The sequence below is a fragment of the Tachyglossus aculeatus genome, chromosome Y2 (assembly GCF_015852505.1).
Source record: "Tachyglossus aculeatus isolate mTacAcu1 chromosome Y2, mTacAcu1.pri, whole genome shotgun sequence".
NCBI lineage: Eukaryota > Metazoa > Chordata > Mammalia > Monotremata > Tachyglossidae > Tachyglossus > Tachyglossus aculeatus.
The window spans coordinates 4,574,562-4,596,019 of record NC_052094.1 but is presented as its reverse complement, the minus strand read 5'-3'; the positions used below and the strand labels follow the sequence as shown (position 1 = coordinate 4,596,019).

Below are 21,458 nucleotides of genomic sequence, written 5' to 3'. Positions count from 1 at the left end.
CGACTCTTTCCGCTGAGCCACGCTGCTTCCTTGCACGCTTTTAACCGCCCCCTTGCTTCGTTCGACTGTTAATAATAATTATGGTGTACGTAAGGCTCTTATTGGATGCCAAGAGCTGGGTTGCATACAATATTGGCAGATCGGACGAAATTGTTGTCCTACACGGGAGTTTCCATGTAAGGCGGAGGTTAGAAAATGTATATTAAGCTCTTACTTTGTATTAGGATACATCCCTTATTGGAAGATCGGACGGAATCCCTGGTATACACAGGAATTCCAACCTAATGGGGAGGGATAACTGATATCTTACCCCGGTTATTTATAGATGAGAAAACAGAAACCCAGAGAAATGAAGTGTCCTGCCCAAGCTCACACTGCAGGCAAGTGGCCGAATTAGAATTGGAACCGAGATCCCCTGCGGCCCCGCTCCATGATCTTTCCACTAGGACACCCTTTTTGGGCAGACCCAAAGCAAGCCGACCAGGACCACAGGTGGAACGAATGGACATGCAGACAGAAACGCACACACACACACATACAAACTCAAACAAGTGACACTCATCCACATTCTTCCCTCCTCCCCCTACCCTAGCACGTCTCCTAGACCCCTTCTCCGTGGACAAGGAGGGTCCCTACCCAGTCGGTCGACGCCCCAGAACACATACACTCTGGGCTTCTCTTTGCGAAGGTGGTCGGACAGACAACGCTGCAACGCTCCCGGACTCAACACGACCCCCCGACCGGGCCCTGGCCGACACTTCCCCTGCGAAGCAGTCATCTCCTCTTCCAACCTCGGGTCGGGGCCGCGGCAGTCTGCTTACCTGAGAGTTCCTCGTGACCGTTCTGATGCAGGTAGCTATAGTCGATGGAGTAGTAGGCCATGTTGGAGAGGAGGGCGGAGGGCTCAGGGGGATTGCCTCTGGGGTGCAGGGCGGGGGGATGCTTGAAGTAAAGACAGGTGCCTGGTGAACCCCAGTGAGCCGCGGGGTTCGAATAGGGCGCGCGGCCGCAAGCCATGGCCGGTGAAAGGGGCAGCGGACTGCTGCTGTTGTCTGGCCCATACTCGCCTCCTGCGTTCCCTACTCCACTGACTCCTCCTCCGCCGACTCCTCCTCCTCCTCCGCCTGCGTTCCCCGGCGGTGCCCCCGCGGCTCCACCAGCCAAGGCGGGCCCAGAGCAGCCGGCCAAAAAGGAGGAGCCCGGGGCGGGGGACGCGTGCGGGACGTAGTGGTGATGGTGGGGGGTGGGGGAAGCGGGGCGGGAGGGTGCTGGTGTGTGTAGCCTGGGGCGCCGGCCTCATAGGCTCCGGGCATCACGTCTAGCCCCACATAGCCGCCCTGGGCGGCGCAGCCGAGCCGGGTCAAAGGTGTCGACTGGAAGTCAAAGGGCTGCGGCAGCAGGGAGGCGCCGAAGCCCAGCCCGCTGACCATGCAGTGATACACGGGCTTGAGCTGCTGACACTTCCTCCTAAAGCCGCGGGGTCTGCGGAGGAAAGAGCCTTCCTCGAACATGAACTCGCTGGCCTGGTGTATGGCTCAATAATGGCCCATCCCCGGGCGGCCCAGGCTCTTGGACAGCTTGATGAAGCACTCTTTGAGCGACACGTTGTGGCGCACCGTGTTCTTCCAGCCCTGTTAAGAGCCGCGGAAGAAGGGGAAGCGTGCCTGCAGGAACTGGTAGATCTCGCTGTGGGTCAGCCGCTTGCTCGGCGAGATCTGGATGGCCGTGGCGAGCAGGGCGATGTACGAGTATGGGGACTTCTCGGGCCGTCGCAGCGCCGAGATCGCCTTCTTGCCCCCGCCGCTGGCTCCCTTCCACCCGGAAGATGCTTTAGACGAGGACGACGGCGCGGAGGCAGTGGGCGAAGAGGAGGAGAAGGACGACGAGGAGGAGGACGAGAACAACGAAAAGAAGGCCTCCAGGGTGGCGGACGACGGGGCAGAGGACGGGGAGGAGAACAGAGGCTGCGGTTGCTGCTGCTGCTGGCCGCTCTCCGTGGTCATCTGGCGGAGGGAAGGGAGGGAGCGGGGAGGGCCGGGGGGAAGAGAGGGATGGCACCGAGTGGGGATAGGCTGGCTGCCGAACGGGCCCGTCAACCGCCGTCGGGCCCGCAGCGTGCACGACTCCTGCTGGCCGGGCGCCCTCAGGGCCTTCGGAGGTCCCGGCGGGGATCCCACCGGGGTGGAGGGCTTCTGGAAGCGCCAGGCGCATCCCTCCCGGACACGGAGGACTCTCCCTCTCTCCCCGCGCGGCCCGCTGAGCTTCGCCTTCCGCAGCCCCGAGAGAACGGGCCCGGCGGCCACAACCGGAGCAGACAGCGGAACCCCAGGCACGCCACACTTTCTCGCTCTCGCTCTATCTTCCTTTTCGCGTCCATCCATCCCTCTTCTACCTTTCTTCCTTTCTCCCTTTCTCTCTCCCTCTCTCCCTCCCTCCCTCCCTCTATCTACTCCCCTCTTTCTCCTACCCTTTCCCTCCCTTTTCCATTGTGCACTCTGCCCCGCCACCGGGAGAGCTCGCTCTCCCTTGCTGGAATCAGAATTCCGCCCCTCCATCTGGTTTCTGTCCCCCTCCTCCCTCTCTCCCTACTTCCCTCGATTTCTCTCTTTCCTTCCTTCCCTTCATCCCTCTCTCTTTTATCCTTCTTTCTCTTTGTCATCGTCTTCCCCTCCGCCCCCATCCTTTAAGAAGACGCCGCAGCGCCCAGCTCCTCAAGTTCCTCGCAAAGTCTTATCAGCCAAAGCAAACCCTGACGTCTATCTGTTTATGAAATTTTTTTCTTTTTCCACACCACCCCCGAATCCATCCAAGAAATCAGCAACAGCCGCAACCTCTTCCAGAAACCCTTCCCCTGAGATTCTGACACTAGGCTTTCTGGTCATAAGGTGCTGCAGCGCCCCACCCTCTCCAGACATATGGAGCTGTCACCCCTAAAACGTGCACACACACCTACCAGCAGCCGCATTTTAGCTCTTGCCACCCTCAAGTATATGACACATTCCGAAGGAAACGTGCCGATCCGCCCCGCTCTCTTTGGAACACGGCCTCGCGTCGTCTCTCTAACAGCAGATAGATGAGGTTTTGAGAAGTTGGAGAGATGTAGGGTAAAGGGGTCCCGGGGTACTGTCAACGGAAATTCGAGCAGAACATCTGGGGGAAAGGAGTTATTGGTAAGGAGTGGAAAAATTCCTGCTTAACTCTTCAATTTGCACCGCCACATGTTTAGCCCTTGCATGGTATTAATGGAGGAACAATGAGATGTGCTTGATCAGGATTAATGGTCAGGCGTGCGACGTACCGATCGTGTGAGCATACAGTATTCAGAGGCGAGGAATGGAGATATGAAAGTTGAATGTTTTTGAGTGTGTGTGTGTGTGTGCGTGTGTGTGTGTGTGTGTGGCATTCGGCACACAGATTCATGTTTCCTGCCTCAAGAGATGGCAGGGTTTCTTTTCTTTCTTTTCTAATGAAAAGTCGTAATCTGTACCATGTCTGTAAGATCTGTAAGATCTATGGGTACCTGTAGAAACTGCACGAGGGTGCGTCCAAGGGAGAATCATTTCTAACGAGATCTGACAGTGTTATTGGATTACACGTGCTAGGAAATCCACTCTGAGCAGAGGGAAGGCTTTGTGGAAAGCGAATAGAAGACAAAGGGTAGGCAGGAGCACCCAGATAGGCCACATTTGTGAAAGTCGGAGAGGTTGAAGGCATTTTTGGGAAGGCGGAGGCCGAGGGGAGGAAGAAGGGGAGAGGCTGGAGCCGCAACGAGAGGTAAGGGGGGCTTTATCAGAGGGGCACCAGGGGCGAGTTATCTGCGGGCTCAGTGACGCTGTCAGTGTCCCTGCCTTGTTGACTTAAGTTGGTGAGGGTATGCAGAAGAGGGGAGAACAGTGGGAGAGGGAAGGAGGGCTGGGAACCGGGTCTCAGACATTGACCTGCAGTGAGTGGAAGCAGCCTTTTCCCATCAACCTCTGCCTGAATACCACATACAGAGGCTGTGTCAGTTTACAGCCCGGAGCCCGGCTTCTGTTCCCTAAGCTCCAGAGTAAGTAGACAAAGAAACCCTAAATTAGCTGAACACGCTTCGACAGTCTCGTCCCGAACACCCCTCGTACGTAAATGGGACTGTGTACCAAAATAGCTTGATTGGAGCCGAGAATCAGCTAAGAAAACACCTCAAATCTGAATTCAACTCGCCGTACATTTCTAAAGAAAAAGCAACAAGTCTGTCCTTCGATAGCGACTGTTTGTTTTGAGTAGGAGACTCCCAATCTAAAGGGAAGAGAATTCAATTCGCTCCGAAAGACCCGGGGAGGAGAATAAATTCAATTTTGTGTTTCACCTATATCCTTTTCCTGCCTAATCAGCGGGATTTGGGAGGCCGGGGTGGCGTGTAGACTAATGTTGCCCTCTCCTCTTCTTCCCGCCCCCCAACTTTTAGCTATGGAGTTGTGTATTATCCGGGGCGGATTAGAGAACAAATTTAGCTAACTATCCAATTAAAATGACATTGAACTACTCTTTGACGAAACCTTATACGTTTTTCTAAGATGTCTAAGGTTTGGAAGGCCAAGGAAAGCGGGGCTTTTGAATAGGGTAGGGGACATCGTTTTTAAACGCTGTTAGCGTTTCGGGCCTAAAGTTTATTTTTTAAACGAAAAAACCGAACCCTATAAACGAGCCAGTGCAGTGATGCTTTAGAAATTTTTTTCCTGAGTGTCTATGGCAGTAATTTATCCTAATTAGACATCTCTTCAGTATTATGATTTGTGTTTTTATAAATATGTCAGCTGAAAAGGCAAAGGAGCTCCACGGGTCTACTTCATTTGAATCCTTTATTCAATTTCGGTTTACTTAAATTAGTTTGAGAAGAACGCCCGTGGTAACAGCTGTCCCCTTTATTACCGGCAAAGCGGTTTTGTTCTCAGAAAAAGAATACATATCTATTTCAAACATAAACAGCAGCAGTTAGGCCTACCACCGTTTAAGACGGTCCTGCATGATTTAGGGGGACCTCATCTTCGATAGTGGTCTCTCTCTGACTTTCACTGTCTTAGAAAAGAACAATAGATGAACGTGCGCGTGTGTCTGCAAGTGTTATTATACAAGTAATTAGTTCTTTAACACCGCCCTCCTCTAACCCCAACTATTGCTCTCCGCAAATTTGGGTCGACCTGGAACACTTTATGATTTGAAAGGAATTGGGTAACCTACTTCTTTCCGTTTTGTAAAGGAATTCCTTTTGCGAGCTGTACTCTTCTCTGCTTTTGATTTCTACTCCACGCAGAACGCCAAAATTTTTGCCCAGCAGTTCTGCATTGAAATTAATCGTTAGGGTGGGTCAGATGTGGGTCTGTGGTCTGCTTTCATTCTCGGAAAGCACTTACTTCACTATTGCTGTTCAAATTTTACTGTTCACACATTTCATGTACTTGGTATTCAAGTGCAAGGATTCAGACCAAAATCCGGTTCAGAAATGAAATCGGAGGATAAACGTTTACCAAGACATCTTATTTCCCCACAAGCTGGATCATCTGGTCCCCCCTACACACCCAACCCATTTTCAACCTGATCTGCCAGGGAGTCCTGCTGAGGAGAAGCGCTGTTTTAAGCTAGGTCCGAGATTGAACTTTTTGTTTTATAGAAACAAATATTTTCGAAATACTTTTTTTCTGAATCCTGGTTGATTTTAGTTGGGCTGTTAACCCTCAATATCCCACACTGGGGCAATTTGGAAACAGGCAGGGAAAATGTGTAAAGCAGCTGATCCAGAGTGAACATTCTCTGTGAACTTCAAGTAATTTGGAAGAAAAACACCACCACAGCTCACTGCAATTGAAAAAAGGTCTGATTGTCAGAGTAGCAGAAAGGGCCTGGAAAGGATAAATGACTTTTTATAGGAATTTTTTCATCAAATTCAGTGGTTGTCCTTTTTCCGTCCTGAGGCCCCCTTTTCCCTGCTCTCTACCCTCTCTACCCCCGCCCCTGACACATACAGAAGTCCTGGCTTCCTCACTTCTTGGGATCTAGGTCACTAGCCATGCAATCCCAATGTTTATTTGGATAGATCTTCCGCTTTCTAAATGCCTGTGTCATAGACATGTCGCTTTTCATAGGCATTTTCCGGAGCTATGTGAATTGGTGGTGGTCTCCCCTGTGCCTAGTCAGTCAAGGACCATCTAACCTATTAAGGCCCAGGTGAGGGAGCGTGGAGCAGGAGGTTGGCTGGCTATTTTTGCATCTGGAGATTCAAATTCTGATCAGCGTGTTACATCCACAACCAAAGAACGAGAGATCAGTAAATATCTTTGGTTGACACAGACAGCGAAAACCGTCATCTCCTCCACTTTCCCCCCTCCTCCCAAGCGCCAAACTTCTCAATCTCTCCAGCTAACCTCAGACTCCAGGCTGGAAGATCGTAAACTCATTATGGGCAGGGAACGTGTCTGCTAATTTCCCTTGCATTGTACACTCCCAAATGCTTAGATCAGTACTCTGAACATCATTAAGCACTCAATAAATACCATTGATTGATTGACTGTCAGGGCGCATTTGGGGAAAGGAGATGAGAAAGGACATTCCCCCTCCTCCAAAAAACGCACCTCCGCTCTGGAAATAATCCCTCTGTTTCAGAGGAAAATTACCTTGGGTGGGAAGTTTGAACTTCATCCCCTTTATTGCGCTTCTGTAGCGTTCCTCCTCGGGCCCTTGACCCACGGATCCGGGACTCCATTAGCTCTTCTCCATCTTTCTTCCCTCCCCCGCTTCTTTGTTCTCCTTTCCCGAACTTTCGCTCCGTAGAGAAAACCCGCCACTCGACCCCAGAACCTGCCCCTGCCCCAAAAAGGACGTCCCTGAAACGGCTTTTGAAGGTGGAATGACAAAGTGTGAAGCCCCGGGTTTGGGGCGGGGGGCAGCTGGCGGAACCGAACACGAAATGCGCTGAGCCACTCAGTTGCGGGAGGCCCGGGAGCTCAACCGGGTCCTGTACCCGGGGCTCTGGGGGCACCGCTCTGGTATCTCCGGGCCGGGCGCTCGGGGAAGCGCCGGGAGGTCTGTCTGACTTTCCGGATTTTCTGTTTTTTACTGGTCTGGCTTCTGTCCTCCCCTCCCCCACTACATACCCTCCTCCGACCCCAAATAAATAAATAACTGAAAGAGCTGTATACTTTTGCTGAGCGCTGGGCCCCTGTGTCCTTACAGCTTTGTATAAACTTCCTGCATTATCAAAACACACCCTCCCGCTGCGCTCATTCGGTCTCCTCTCAGAAAAGGAAACGTATCTTTTCCAAAAATGTAATTTGGCTCTGACGTCCTCGATCACCCTGTGTTGGGGTAAATAAGAAGAGCCCGGCGCCTCGGCCTAGATTGCATTTGTATTCTCTATCGGGGGCACCCTCCCTCCATCAGCCCCCTCGCATAGGGCCTAATAACTGTGGCCTTTGTGAAGCGCTTACTATGTGTGTCAAGCACTGTGCTAAACGCTGGGGAATATAGAGCATGATCAGGTCTGACACAGTCCCTGTCCCAAACAGACGTCACAGTCTAAGTAGAAAGGTGAACAGGCATTGAATTCCCACTTTACAGATGAAGCAACAGAGGCACGGAGAAGTTAAGTGACATACACGGTCACACAGCAGGTACTTGGCAGAGTTGGTATTAGAAACCCGGTCCTATGACTCCCAACCTCATGCTTTTTCTAAGCCATGCTGTTCCTTTTTTTCCCCCTTCTCCTCCCTGCTTCTCAACTCCCGCTCAACCCTAAGGTGGGTCCCGGGGCACAGGAGGTACCCAATTCTCTCTTCCACTCTAGGATGTCGGTTCCTAGAGCTGGACAAGAAGGACATTCTATCAGAGCTGAGTCAGGGAAAAGGCAGGAGATAAAGCAGATTAGATGTCCTCCGGAGGAGGGAAAGGAGAAGAGTAGGTGGAGAACTATATTGGATAAACACTAACAATTGGAGTGAATAGATTTTCATTACCGTGAGGAAAGGTTTGACCCTCATTAGAAAATTAGAAACCCTCGAGAAGCAACATCCTTCCTCCCAGATTTTTTCTTACTGGAAGTTTGGGGACCAAATGTTTAATATCTCTTTTTCTCTCTCTCCCCGCCCCTCCGCTTTCTTCGAGTAAGATGTACAAAGAAGTGGAGTTTAGAGAAGCACTGCAGTATAGTGGAAAGAGTGTGGGCCTTGTAGTCAGAAGACCTGGGTCCTAAATTTCAGCTTTATCACTTGTCTGCTGTATGTCCTTGATTGTCAATTTCTTTTTGCCTCGGGTTCCTCACCACCTCAAAATTTGGGGCAGAGACTGTGTCTATCTGAAAATCTTATCTATCCCAGCTCTTAGTTCAATACTTGATAGTTCAATTCTTAACATACGTAATACGTGTAATAAGTATGTAATAAGTACCAAAGTTATTGCTATTATTCATGCATTTGTGTGTTTATAACGGGAAGCTAGCGAGAGAGAGGCTGGGTTTTTACCCTCCCCACACACATTGGAGCTTTCTCTTGGTTGAAACAGACAAACCAGGGGTTAGAGAAGCAACTCAATGGTCCCATCCCTTGCCGGGGGCTGGTTTCTTCCCTCATGAGGGTGGGCATGTCGGAGACAAGGATTCAGGACGACGCTCCTAGGCAGAACTAGGAAATTTGTAGAAGTTGACGCATCTGGTGGAATAACTTCAAAGATAACCGCAAAATTAAGCAAGGCAGCAACCAGTAATGGTGTGAGAATGAGGGTATTGCTTGTCTAAGTAAAGACACATCTCTTCTATAAGTCCTTCTCTGACAAAATTCACATTTCCTCTCCTCCCATTCCCTCTGTGTCACTTGGATTTGTTCCCTTTATTCAGCGCTCCCTTAACCCCCAGCACTAAGGTACCAATCCATAAAATATATGTTAATGTCTGTTCTCCCTTCTAGAGTGTAAGCTCATTGAGGACAAAGGAAAGTACCTACCAACTCTTGTTATATTGTACTCTCCCAAGCGCTTAGTACAACACTCTGCACACAGTAAGCGTTCACTAAATATGATTGATTGATTACTAGTCATCGAATTGGATGCCTTCCTCTGCCGGTGGCCCCAGTTGGTCGTCGTCTGACTCTGGACTGTGGGCAGACAGTGGATGGAGAAACCCCTCCATCCCAGTCCCCTACAGCCCCGTCTTCCTCGCCAAGTTCTGATCGGGACAATGTCATCGTCATGGGCGTCTCTGTCGACTCTGAGTAGCGTAGTGGAAAGATAATGGGACCGAGAGTCAGAGGTCGTGGGTTCAAATTTGTACTCCGCCACTTAGCTGGGGCTTTGGGCAATTCACTTAAATTCTCTGAGCCTCAGTTACCTCATCTGTAAAATGGGGATTACGACTGTGAGCTCCACATAGGAAAACATGATAATGTATCTACAAGAGCGCTTAGAACATTGTGTGGAACAGAGTAAGCGCTTAATAAATATTATTATTATGATTATTATTATTATTATTATTTTGAGCGTTGTTGTTGCTTTGTTCTAGAGCGCGGAGCAGCAAGCTAGGTCGAGGCTGCGAAACCCTGGGCTTTTCAGAGCTTGTTAGAAAAAAGACTAAAGGGTTACCAGACTGTCAGCACGCTCCCTGTGCCTCTCTTTCAACCCGACCCCACTTTCTTCCACACTCAAATCCTGTGGCTGGGAAGTGGGTAGGTGGGCTAGGTCCCCCCATACAAACACCACACTCATCCCAACTCCCGACCCTCCCCACAGAACAACACGTCCAATCCAACCCCGGAATACCGCCACTAAAATCCAGTGTCTAATGGACTAAAGTGAACAAAGAAGTGACAACCCCCTGCAAAGTCTTTTTCACATCCCCCTCCACCCCGTGGACCTGTCAAGGAAGACCTGTTCTCTAGCCCACCGCCTCTCCTCCTTCCTCGCCCCTTCCTCTCTTTCCTCGGGGTTCTTATTGATGAGAAACTCACAATCCCGCATAATATGTCCCTGAAGGGATTAGACAACCCAACAGCCATCACTTCAGGAATATATTTCCTCACTTTTAAACACGAGCCTCACGCAACAAACCAGGGTGGGGGTGAGGAAGAGGGAGAAAGATGGGGGAAGGGGACAGGTGACAGACTTCAGATGAAAACAGCTAAATAACAAAGTCCAAAGAATCCAAGTACCACAAGAAAATGTGAAGTCTAGGCCCAGCTCCTCACTTCGCCCCCTCACCCGGGCAGCCATTAGCTTTGCTTGCAGAGCCGGCCATAACCTAGTCTCTCCTAACCCATTTCTTGGAAAATAAATCAAAAGCACCCCATGTCTACTCCTGTACTGTGTTTTGAGGGTTTAGCAGAAAAGCTGGAACCTTACTTTCTAGGTGGTTGGGGGACTGTAGGTGCTTGTATGTTTGTTCTTACGTGTATATGGAGCTCTCAGGGAGTGGATAATGAATGTTTCTCTGAATTGAGCAGCAAAAATTAGAGTTTGCGTTTCCCACCTCTTCCTCTCATCCTCCGTCTCCTATTCCACTTCTCCTCATCTTCCACTTTATCCTCTTCTACCCCTTCCTCCTCTTTCCCTTCTCTTCCTCTTCTTCCACCGACATCTCCTCCTCCATTACAATCAGTGCTTTGTGATCGGCTCCTTTCAGCTCCCACTCTTCTCCACCTCCGAAAGTACCCAGGCTTTTTGTTTCGCATGTCATCTGTTTCTCTGGGTGGCGTTAGATATCCGGTAATAGAGGCCGTTCTCTCTCTGTCGTCCTGCATTTCCAGGCAATCCCTGTCCCCAGAAGTCTCGGCACCCAGCAGGCCTATTTTTCCTATTTTGCACCGATCCCTTCGGGGAAAGTCTAAAGAGGGTCTGTGGCAGTTTAAGAGTATGGAACAGTAGCCCGATCGGGGCTTGCACTCTGCCTGTCAGGGCCGTGAAATTAGGCCAAGACCAAGCAAAAGCCCCCACTCCAAACTGCGTCCTCCGACTCAGTCTCTCTTCCAACCCCTCCAAATCATGCAGCATAGTTTTCAGAATGTCCGCCTTCCTTTCATTAAAACGAGCAAGGCAGCAATGTTATGACAGAGATTTTTAGTGCATGGGGATCCCCCTAGATAGATCTAGCTATAAGAGGCCGAGGAACGTTTGGGTCTGAAAGAGAAACTATGAGCTGGCTTGAAATGGAGGAGAAGGGTTTTAACCAAAGGCCATGGGTTCTAATCCCAGCTCTACCACGGTCTACTTTTTGACCTTGGGCAAATCACTTCACTTCTCCGTGCTTCAGTTCCCTCATCTGCAAAATGGGGATTGAAACTAGGAGCTTAACTTGGGACGGGCTCTGTGCCCTCCCTGATTTACTTGTATCCATCCCTAAGTGCTTATAACAATCCCTGACCAAGCAATCAACATTACCACAATTATAATTACTTTTACAGAGGATTTTCCTGAGAACATGCTGTGAGCCAACCCTATACGAAGTACTTGGGAACACAATAAAAGTTGTCAACAAGTGTCTCTTTCTCCACGGGAACTTTCTATCTAATGACAGACAAAAATTGGTTCCATATTGTGTGGACAAGAGTATGAGACATATTGATGACATACTGACATCAATATAACTGATAACAGCAAAAGTAAGTTAAAAATGAATAAATGGAATAAACAGAAATGATACTGAGTTTTAAATCAACAGACATTTGTGGTATATTTGGGGACTACCTCCCTGGAAATGGACATTGTTCTGCAAAGAGTAAGTGCTCAATAAATACAATCGATTAATTGATTTTTGCAGGCAAACTATCATTGTTGGGAGAGAGGTAGTCTGGAAAGTTGCCTTGTGAAGGAGTTTCAGGAAGTGGAAAAGATTGAATAAGATTGCTTCAGCATCCAGTGAACGACCCTGTTACAGACAACACTTGGAAAAACAAAATGCTCATTCTTTCGGCTGTCAGAGAAATGTCTTTTAGATCATTGCAACCCACTTAAGTTTCCGGAGGCTTTCTTCTCTGACAAGCAAAATCACTAATCTGCCTTGTAGTGTCTGCGAATTCTCACTGTTTTAACCCAAGTGATGATATTTTTTAAGTCCCTTTGATGTTTCAAGCATTCTGCTAAATCCTGGAGTAGATGAAAGATACTCGGATCAGACACAGCCTTTGTCTCACTGAGGATTTTCAGCCAAAGTGAGGAGGAGAACAAGTATGTAATTCCCATTTTATGGATGAGAAAACTGAGACACAGAGAAATTGTTTTCCTTGTCTGAGGTGACACAGTAGGCAAGAGACAGAGTGGGGTTAGAGCCCAGATCCTCTGACTACTGGGAAAGTGTTCTTATCACTAGAAGCCTCTGCATTCCGACTGAAGGCTCTTTAAGTACAACTCTGACTAATTAGAACAAGTCATTCTACTTATGCAGCTTAATTTCTGTTGTTTTGGAAGAAGGAAAACTGAGGAAGAAAGAAATGGAAAACAGGGCAAGTTGCTCAGAGTGACAGGCTATGAGTTTTTTTTTCATTTGTCTCTGGTTTGTTGTCATGCATTCAGTCGCATTTATTGAGCACTTACAGTGTGCAGAGCACTGTCCTAAGCGCTTGGGAAGTACAAGTTGGTAACATACAGAGACGGCCCATACCCAACAGTGGGATCACAGTCTAGAAGGGGAAGACAGAGAACAAAACAATACATATTAACAAAAGAAAATAAATAGAATAAAAGTGTTCAAATAAAACAAATAAATATAGTAATAAATACGTAGAAACATAAATACATATAAAGCAATGCTGCGGGGAAAGGTAAGATAAGGTAAGGCAGGGAAGATGGGGCGGATGGAGGGGGAGAAGAAGAAGGGCTAGAGCTAGCTTGGTGGAAGTGGAGAGGAAAGGCATTCCAGGCCAAGGGGATGACGTGGGCCACGAGTCTACGGCGGAACAGGCGAGAACGAGGCACTGTGAGGAGATTAGCGGCCAAGGAGCGGAGGGTGCGGGCTAGGCAGGAGAAGGAGAGAAGGGAGTTGAGTTAGGAGGGGCGAGGTGAAAGCCTCGAAGCTGAGGATGAGGAGTTTCTGCCTGATGCATAGGTTGAATTGTAGCCACTGGAGATTTTTGAGGAGGGGAGTAACATGCCCAGAGCGTTTCTGGACAAAGACAATCCGGGCAGCGGCGTGAAGTATGGATTGAAGTGGGGAGGGACAGTAGGGTGGGAGATCGGAGAGGAGGTTGATACAGAAGTCCATAAGGGATAGGATGAGAGCTTTAACGAGCAGGGTAACAGTTTGGATGGAGAAGAAAGGGCGGATCTTGGCAATGTTGTGGAGGTGAGACTGGCAGGTTTTGGTGACAGCTTGGATGTGAAGGGTAAACGAGAGAGTGGAGTCCAGGATCACCACGATTCAGTGCTTGTGAGACGGAAAGGATGGTAGTGCCGTCAACAGAGATGGAAAAGTCAGGGACAGGTGAGGATTTGTGAGGGAAGACAAGGAGTTCAGTCTTGGACATATTGAGTTTTAGGTGGCGGGCATACATCCGGATGGAGATATCCTGAAGGTAGGATGACATGCGAACCTGGAGGGAGGGAGAGAGAGCAGGGGCAGAGATGTAGATTTGGATGTCATCACCGTAGTCTAATAATCTACCTCCAAAGGAAGACACTCCTCTCACTCTGCATTTTCCACATGTATAAACACCTGCCCAGTTTAATTAATGGAAACCATTCACCCAAGCTTAAGTGGTTTGAGCTCCATTGTTCCCCCTCTCTCTCTTTTCATCACAAATTTTACTACCAAATGCTCCTCACCTACTTCCCTCTAGCCAAAGCCCAGATCTCTGGATCTGATCCTGGTGTAGGATTAAAAACTATTCCTGTTTCTTGTTTCGGACAGATCTGATTTTCTGGAAATTACATTTTCCAGGCTGCACATTTGTTCCCCTTGGGTAATCTGTTTCGATTGAAGAGTGGGCTCCAAGTATTGCACTGTACCTATTGGATTATTATTAATTCCCAGGAATTATTCCCATTCCTGTGCTCTTTCTACTAGGCTACACTGCTTAGAAGGTAAGTGCTGACTTTCCTATCTCCTACCTTCTTCCACATCACATGTGCCACGTATATAAAAGACAGCTATTGGCTAGATTTTACTTTATCTAAGCAGCCCTCTGCTGTTTCCAGGAGGCTATGGAAACCTCCACACAGAACTGTGCAATGTAGTGTGAGGACATTTTTTACAGTACCATATGTTTAAAGAGATGCATCATTTACATTTTCCAAGCAGTTTTGTCCTGTTGGTTGACTTTAGCTGATTTTGTATAACTCCAAATCAAGGGATAATATGCAAATGGCAAGTGACAAACACTCCTTTCGCCAGAGACAGACAGATTCACCCACCCAACCCATGTATGTAGCTGACAAAATCCACACCCTGCCCTGATGTTGTATATTATATAGTCATTGTAGAATCAGGGTGGAAAGGTGCTTGCAACACCCAATATATGATTTTTCCATTCTCAGAAAATGCTGTGCGAGGTGGATTTTATGACTTTTATGAATTTGTCAATGGAGGCATATTTCAAAAATCAGCGACAATTTCTTTGCCTGCAAGTTTACAAGGCAGTAAACAGGCCTTGAGTGCATAATGAATTCTGACGTAAAAGGCCAGGGCACTTATAAATAACAGGTTTGCCAGCACTTTTATTAGCAAGTATCTCTAGACTAAACATACCCCCAATCTTTCTGTTATAAACCTGACTATACAATGTTCTTTGATGTTTTTCCCATCTTCAATGATCCTGCTTTCTTCCCATTCCAAGTCATACTTTCAGTGGATTATGAGAATTTCATGTAGATTGTAGAAAACCTGGTTTGTAAAAAAATATAGTGGAATTTAACTGTCTGAAAGGTGATTTTTGGGCAGCCAGCCAATCTCATTTCAAGAGATTGACAAGGGATAAAAACAACTCTCTTCTCTCGTTGTTGATTGCAGCTCTCCCTAGAAGAGTCGTGTTAGCTATTTGTAAATAACGTTTTCTCCATTATTTGTCCTATCTATACTTGATTCTGTCCCCTGCAAACTGTAGGCTCCTTATAGGGATTGACTGTACCTCTACAACTCTATCGTAAAAATCCTTTCCCAAGTGCTCGCACACGTTAACTGCTCAGTAAGCACCATAGATTGATTTGGGGATTGTAGTAGTTGTAGTAGTAGTAGTAGCAGCAGCAGATGTAATAATGGTATTTATTGAATACCCACTAGGTACAGTGCAGTGTACTAAGTACTAAACACTGGGGAAAAGGAGACAGGCATATAAATGCAAATTATGTAATCAGTATGAATAGTTGACTTTACACATATAGTTGATTATGCACATATATATACTTGGAATATATATATATAAGTGCTGAGGATGATTCTAAATAAATGCCTAAATGTTCGGAGTGGCCATTAGGTTCATCCCTTAGAGTATTAGGAATTAATCAGATAAGTCTTGCTGGAGGAAGTGGGATTTTTTATGAGGGTTTTGAACATGGGAAGAGCTGAATGGTCTGTCAAACTATGGGGGGAATGAGAGCTGGATGAGGGATAACATAAGCAAGAGTACAGAGGGGCAAATTAAAGAGTGAGACACTGTTATGGAGTTAATTTGGGAAGAAGGAAGGGAAAAAACTAGAGAATAGTCAGTGAAGAGGACTGATAAATTATCTCAGAAGATAAGGAAATCTTGGCAGCCAGATATGAAATTGTTTTAAAGCCAAACACCTATTTGGCCTTTAAACTCATTTTAGGCATGGAAATGCGTCCATTACTACAGTACTCTACACAGGGTAAATATGATTGACTGACTGACTGACTGACTGATGAGCCCTAGGAGTCCTGGTATGTGATTTGTGATGCCAACAAACTCCGCTGCCACAGAGCGTGAGCTGGATTTATTTATTTATATTATTGTCTCTCTACCCCTCTAAACTATAAGATTGCTTTGATCAGGGAATGTCTCTTTTTATTGTGAAGTTGTTCTCTCCCAGGTGCTGAGTACTGTGCTCTGAACTCATTGAGTGTTTTATTAATATGCCAGAATGAAACAAAAAGGCCAGCATCTGCCAGACCGCCAGTCCTCCATCAATTCCTGGTTCAAGTTGAGCACTGCTCTGCAAGGAACATGTCTTCCAACTCTTTAATGCTTTACATTCAAGTACAGTGTTCCGTTATGGTAAGTGTTCAACAAATTTGATGGATTGATGGCTTTTGAGAAATTAGAGAGTTAGCATCACACCCTTTTAGGGGACACGAGAATGACTACCATTCACAAAGGACAGGTGAGAGGATAATTGAAAGGCCAAATGCGTTTACCAAGATCTTTAAAGGACCCCAGGAAGAAAATTTACCCATGACCACGGAACTCGTGGTCTACCACTCAAACACCCTTCCCTAATTTCTAAACGGATTGGTGGATTTTGCACAGTAACACGTTAATTAAGTGAAATCCTTCAAGAGGATCCAATCAGTGAGCAACTGTCTTGACCAGTTGTCCTCATAGTTGCCTGATCTTGCTGGCCACAGGCACCACTAGTGAAAACAGAGACAGGTCTTCAGTAGCTGATACCAGTGACAGAGGCAGGGAAGAATGGATTATAGATGATCCCCTCAACAGGGGCAGGGTGTACTGGAGTCTGAAAGGGAAAATGTTTGGGTTGTGGACCTGGAAAGCAGATTGGGGGATGTACAGCTGGCTATGAGACCTCTCTCCTGGAGCCGACCCCCATGACAGGGGTTGCGGACCACTGGCCTAGGCCTTTGCAGCTAGTTGCCACCTATAACGGCATCACAATTTCCCTGACTGTGTGTCTTCAGCCACGCTGAGCAGAGACGAGGCAGATGAAAACACTGAAGTAGCCAAATCCCGGCTTTTCAAGGAGGGCTGTGCCTATCTGGGACATTTTCCTCCATATCCCCTGACTTCTGGGGGATTAGTAGATCTGATAGGGTGTCCAGACATATTTTTAATCCAAGCACCTCTTGTGCAAATTGCACTATCACAGACCCTAGAAGTGGAATCCAGGGCTCATGATTCTCAGGCCGTAGGCATGGTCAAATGCCACTTTTCAATTTCCTTCTGAATCAAGCTAATAGTAACCTTAGGCCTGATCCAACCGACTATGGCTCTTGATAACAGTATTATACCCAAGGGAACAGTGAAGGGAAGGTAAACACCCATTTCCCCAACCCTCATTCTCAGTGGATTCGCTGGCCTAGGTTGACAGTGTTTTGTGTTACTGCTCCTTCGCCTCTGACCAATCAAGAACTATATCCTGGTTGTTAGGGGGACTGAGGGCATTAATAGCAAGACCAACCATCTTTCATTCAGTTCTCTTCTAGGCATGCCCTACATAATACAAGGTGTGGGTGTGCCCAGTTTGAGGGTATCAGCAACCTTGAGAGAACTGTGGAGGGAACAGGAAAAATGTATGAAACATAATAAATGAAAACACTCCCCAAATCAGGGTGTGCTCTTGTTTCTTCCTGCATTCAACTAAAAATAAAAGAAATGGTAAGGGTGTCAAGAGACCAATAGGTTTAAACCCCGGGATCCGGGCTGGTGAACGATTAAAGGTGCTTTTTGTTAGAGTTCTCCAGGGATATAAATTCCACCCACTTCCTTCTGTAGTCTGTCCCAGTGTTAAACCATCAATATCCATTTCCTCTTATGCATGGAGAGCAGCAAATCAAAATCCTTTTTATAACTCTTTACATGCTTTGAAGGCATTAATTAAATCAGCCCTTGGCCTTCTCTTTTTGAGTACATAAAATCTGATTTCCTTTATTCTTTCCTCATAGGGTCCATTACCATACCATCAGTCATTTTTCCCTCTCTTCTAGGACCATTCCAGTTTCTTCACATCCTTTAAAATATTTGGTGTCAAAACTCGGACTCTATAACTCCAACAAAGTTTTAACCAGGGTAGAGTTCTTTTAGGGGTTTCTTTAGGTATTAAGGTCAATTTCCCATTCTTGTATGTCTCATTTCTGCTGATATTTTCCATTACAGTGGTGGTACTGCATTGCTGAGTCACATGAAGCTTGTGATAGGCTCTAAGCCCCAGTATTTTTCTGCTCTATTTTAATGAAATCAGACTTCACAGTGTTTTCATGATGCTTGTTTTCTGCTCCTAAGTGAAATACTTTGTGCTTATCCTCAAAATATATAATTCTGATTGGGTAGGCCCACTTTTCTAATTCATCCAGGTCATTTTGAGTTTTATTTCTGCATTCCAAAGGCTAGTACCTTGCTCCAATTTAGTGTTATCAACTGTGATGGATATGATTTTCATTCAGGTTATTGCCTAATGGAAAGAGCACGGACCTGGAGTAAGATGACCTGGGTTCTAATCCTGAATCTGCCACTTGTCAGCTGTGTGACTTTAGGTAAGTCACTTCACTTCTCTGAGCATTCATAAAATGGGGATTGAGACTGTGAGCCCGGTCCAAGCTGATCATCTTGTAAATACCCCTTTGCTTTAGTACGGTGCCTGGCATGTAGTAAGTGTTTAACAAATACCATAAAGAATTCAGATTTTTTGCATGACCTATTCCTTGAGGTTTGCTTTGAAAGGTACTTCTTTTCTCTATTGAAAATGGAAAACTCACTAATATAATTTTGCTCGCTAATCAAATCCAGCTGCGTATACAATCCCCTGCATCTTCTTTATGTGCAGCCAAAAGTTTCATGCTAAACTGTCACTGTCCTTTTTCGGTAGGCATGGAGTTGAAATGACAGAGGGAGAAAGAGGAGTAGATGTTGGTAAAAAAATCAAAGATCCACTGTTTTTCTGAGCAGTAACAAATTAATTAAATGCTACATAGAAGATATTCAAGCACAGAATTAAGAAGTAGATGTGACCTTCTGTTGGGGGTTGGAAACATCCATATTCCCAAAGAGCTGGAATAGAGAGCTTCATCTAGGGGCTCATTCCAAAAGTGTTCGTCCTTTGACTGACATCATATCTATTCCTCTTATTCCACAAAGGACCTTTGCTGGAAAGTAACCTTAATGGCCACTTCAGCCAGAACTGATTTTCTTTAGGTTTTCCACAGGTGAATCCAGTTAACAGCAACAAAAGGTGTCAGAATTTTGATTGACTCAGTTTTCTGGAGAAGGAAAGCATCAGTCTAGTTTTAAGTTCTTCCTCCCGGCAAAAAAAAAAAATATTTGAAGTTGTATTGTTGCTAAATAGGTTTTAGATGTAGTTAAAAGTGTTGTTTACTGTGAACCTCTGTACCTGGGCAGCACACTGAGGGGTTAAACAATGCTACTGATATTTCCATTTCCTTCCAAACCTTCCTTTTGGCCTTGTAGGCATGTCAGATCCTTGTGAAATTCAAAATGATTATTAAAAGTTAGATGAGAAACTATAACTATATAACTATAGCTATAACTATAACTATATAACTATAACTATATATCTATAGTTATATAACTATAACTGTAGATGAGAAACTACAGTCCAGATACCTATACCTATTCTTTAGCCTTAAGATATGCAATAGAGATCAGTGCATAGTGCTAATTAAAACAAAAATTCCTCGTGTGATCTGAAGGAAGAGTGATATCTGCATCAATCTATCTTATTTTGATGAACGTTTCTCCAGACTAGAGTGTACAGAAACTATTCAGTTTCATCTGTCTTTCATCTGTCATCAATTTCAGACGTCTTTGGGTTTATAGAATATCTCTAAAATGCCCAAATTTGTGAATCATCTATGTCTTTCAAATCAAAGAAGGGGAAAAAAGGGACTTCACTTCCTCATTTAAATAACTAAAATCTAAAGAAATTGATTTGCATATGTAATTGGATATTGTACTAGTATGTAAGGGAAGTTTTTGCCTAAGAAATATCTTCTTTATATCTTTGCTGCAAAATTTGAAAGTATTTTGCTTCACACCCTCCATCCACCTCACCGTTCCCCCTCCCCCCAACCAATACACATATTAATATCTCAGAAGTAAGAAGTAAGAAAGAGTCAGTCCATAGAGCACATTTCATGCTAGATTTGAATTTCCTTTAAAGCAAGAATCAAATCTTAAGCTTTTAAATGTTCCTCTAAGACTTTAGTATAGGGGTAAATTCGCAACGGGTGCTTTTGAGAGGGGGTATAACACATTTCAGGAGAATATACCACAGACCTTACCATAGACTGAGAGTCAAAAGACCTGTGTTCTAACGTTGGCTCAGTCACTTGACTTATCTATTGGGTGACACTGAGCAAATCACTTAATTTCTCTGTGCCTTACTGTCCTTATAAACAAAATGGGTGTTAAATTCTTGTTCTCCCTCTGTCTTAGATTGTGAGCCTCATGTCGGGCAGGGACTGTATTACTGTAGCATTTGTCTGTTGATTGGTTCTATTTCTGTTTCTTAGCCAAAAGCATTTCCAATTATTAACTGATTTTTCTGCCTCAGTTTCCTTACACACAAAAAAAGTTGATAATACTAACCTAGCTCAGGAATTGACAATAAGAAATTCAGGAAATAACGAATTAAATGGCCACAACCTCTTTGGAAACAAACTGTGGTCTAAGAACAAACAATATTTTGGAAGTCTTCACAGAACTTTGTCTTTTGCACTAGGAAAATGGGGGAAAGTTGATAATTTTAGATTGCAGGATTGAGCCCTTCAGAATGTAATTTTAGATGAGTAATTGTTATCCATTTATAATAGTCAATCATTTCAATTGGCATGTCCAAAGAAGGCTTATATCAAGTCTAAAAGGGTGAGTTCATGTATCCCAATCTAAATAGTTCATAATTACTGCAGCTTATGGAACAGACATATTCTTTATTCCTTGTAAATTTAAATCAGTTTTAAAGAACAGTTGCCTTTCTGTTAAGTCATAAGATTACATTTACATACTTAAACCCCTAGAAGTTTGCTCAATAGTACTACTTAATAGATTCACATCTGCACACCAGTTGGTTGATTGGTCATAAACATTTGAACTTATTGGTTCAATAATGAAGTAGTTTTGGCTCCAGACTTCGTTGAACTGAACGCTCATAAAACATTCCCAAGACGGGGCTAAGTGATGAAAAACATCTTCATCCACTTACTATATAGACTAGTGGGAATTATCCATTCTTTGATTGGATTATAGATGTATTAAATACTTAACTAGATGAATTAAAGATAGTTCCACAGTGGCCAGATGAGTAATTAGAATCAATCAATCAGTGTTTTTTATTGAATGATTACTATGTGCAGAGCGCACTACTAAATACTTGGGAGAGTACAATACAACAAAGTTAATGGACATGCTATCTACCCAAAAAGACCTTATTGTCTAGAGGGAGACACAGACATTAAAGTAAATTATGGATATTTGTGTAAGTGGATGAAGGTATGGTAAATATCAAACATTTAAAGGGTTCAGAGCCAACTGCTTTAGGCGACACAGAAGAGAGTGGGAATAAAGGAAAAGAGGGCTTACTTGAGG

The 21,458-nt window shown here is 45.5% G+C and overlaps 1 pseudogene; it reads right to left on the bottom strand.

Moving 5' to 3' along the window:
- Nucleotides 1–774: 774 nt before the first annotated feature.
- On the bottom strand, nucleotides 775–2,003 carry LOC119946671 (annotated as a pseudogene).
- Nucleotides 2,004–21,458: the final 19,455 nt, after the last annotated feature.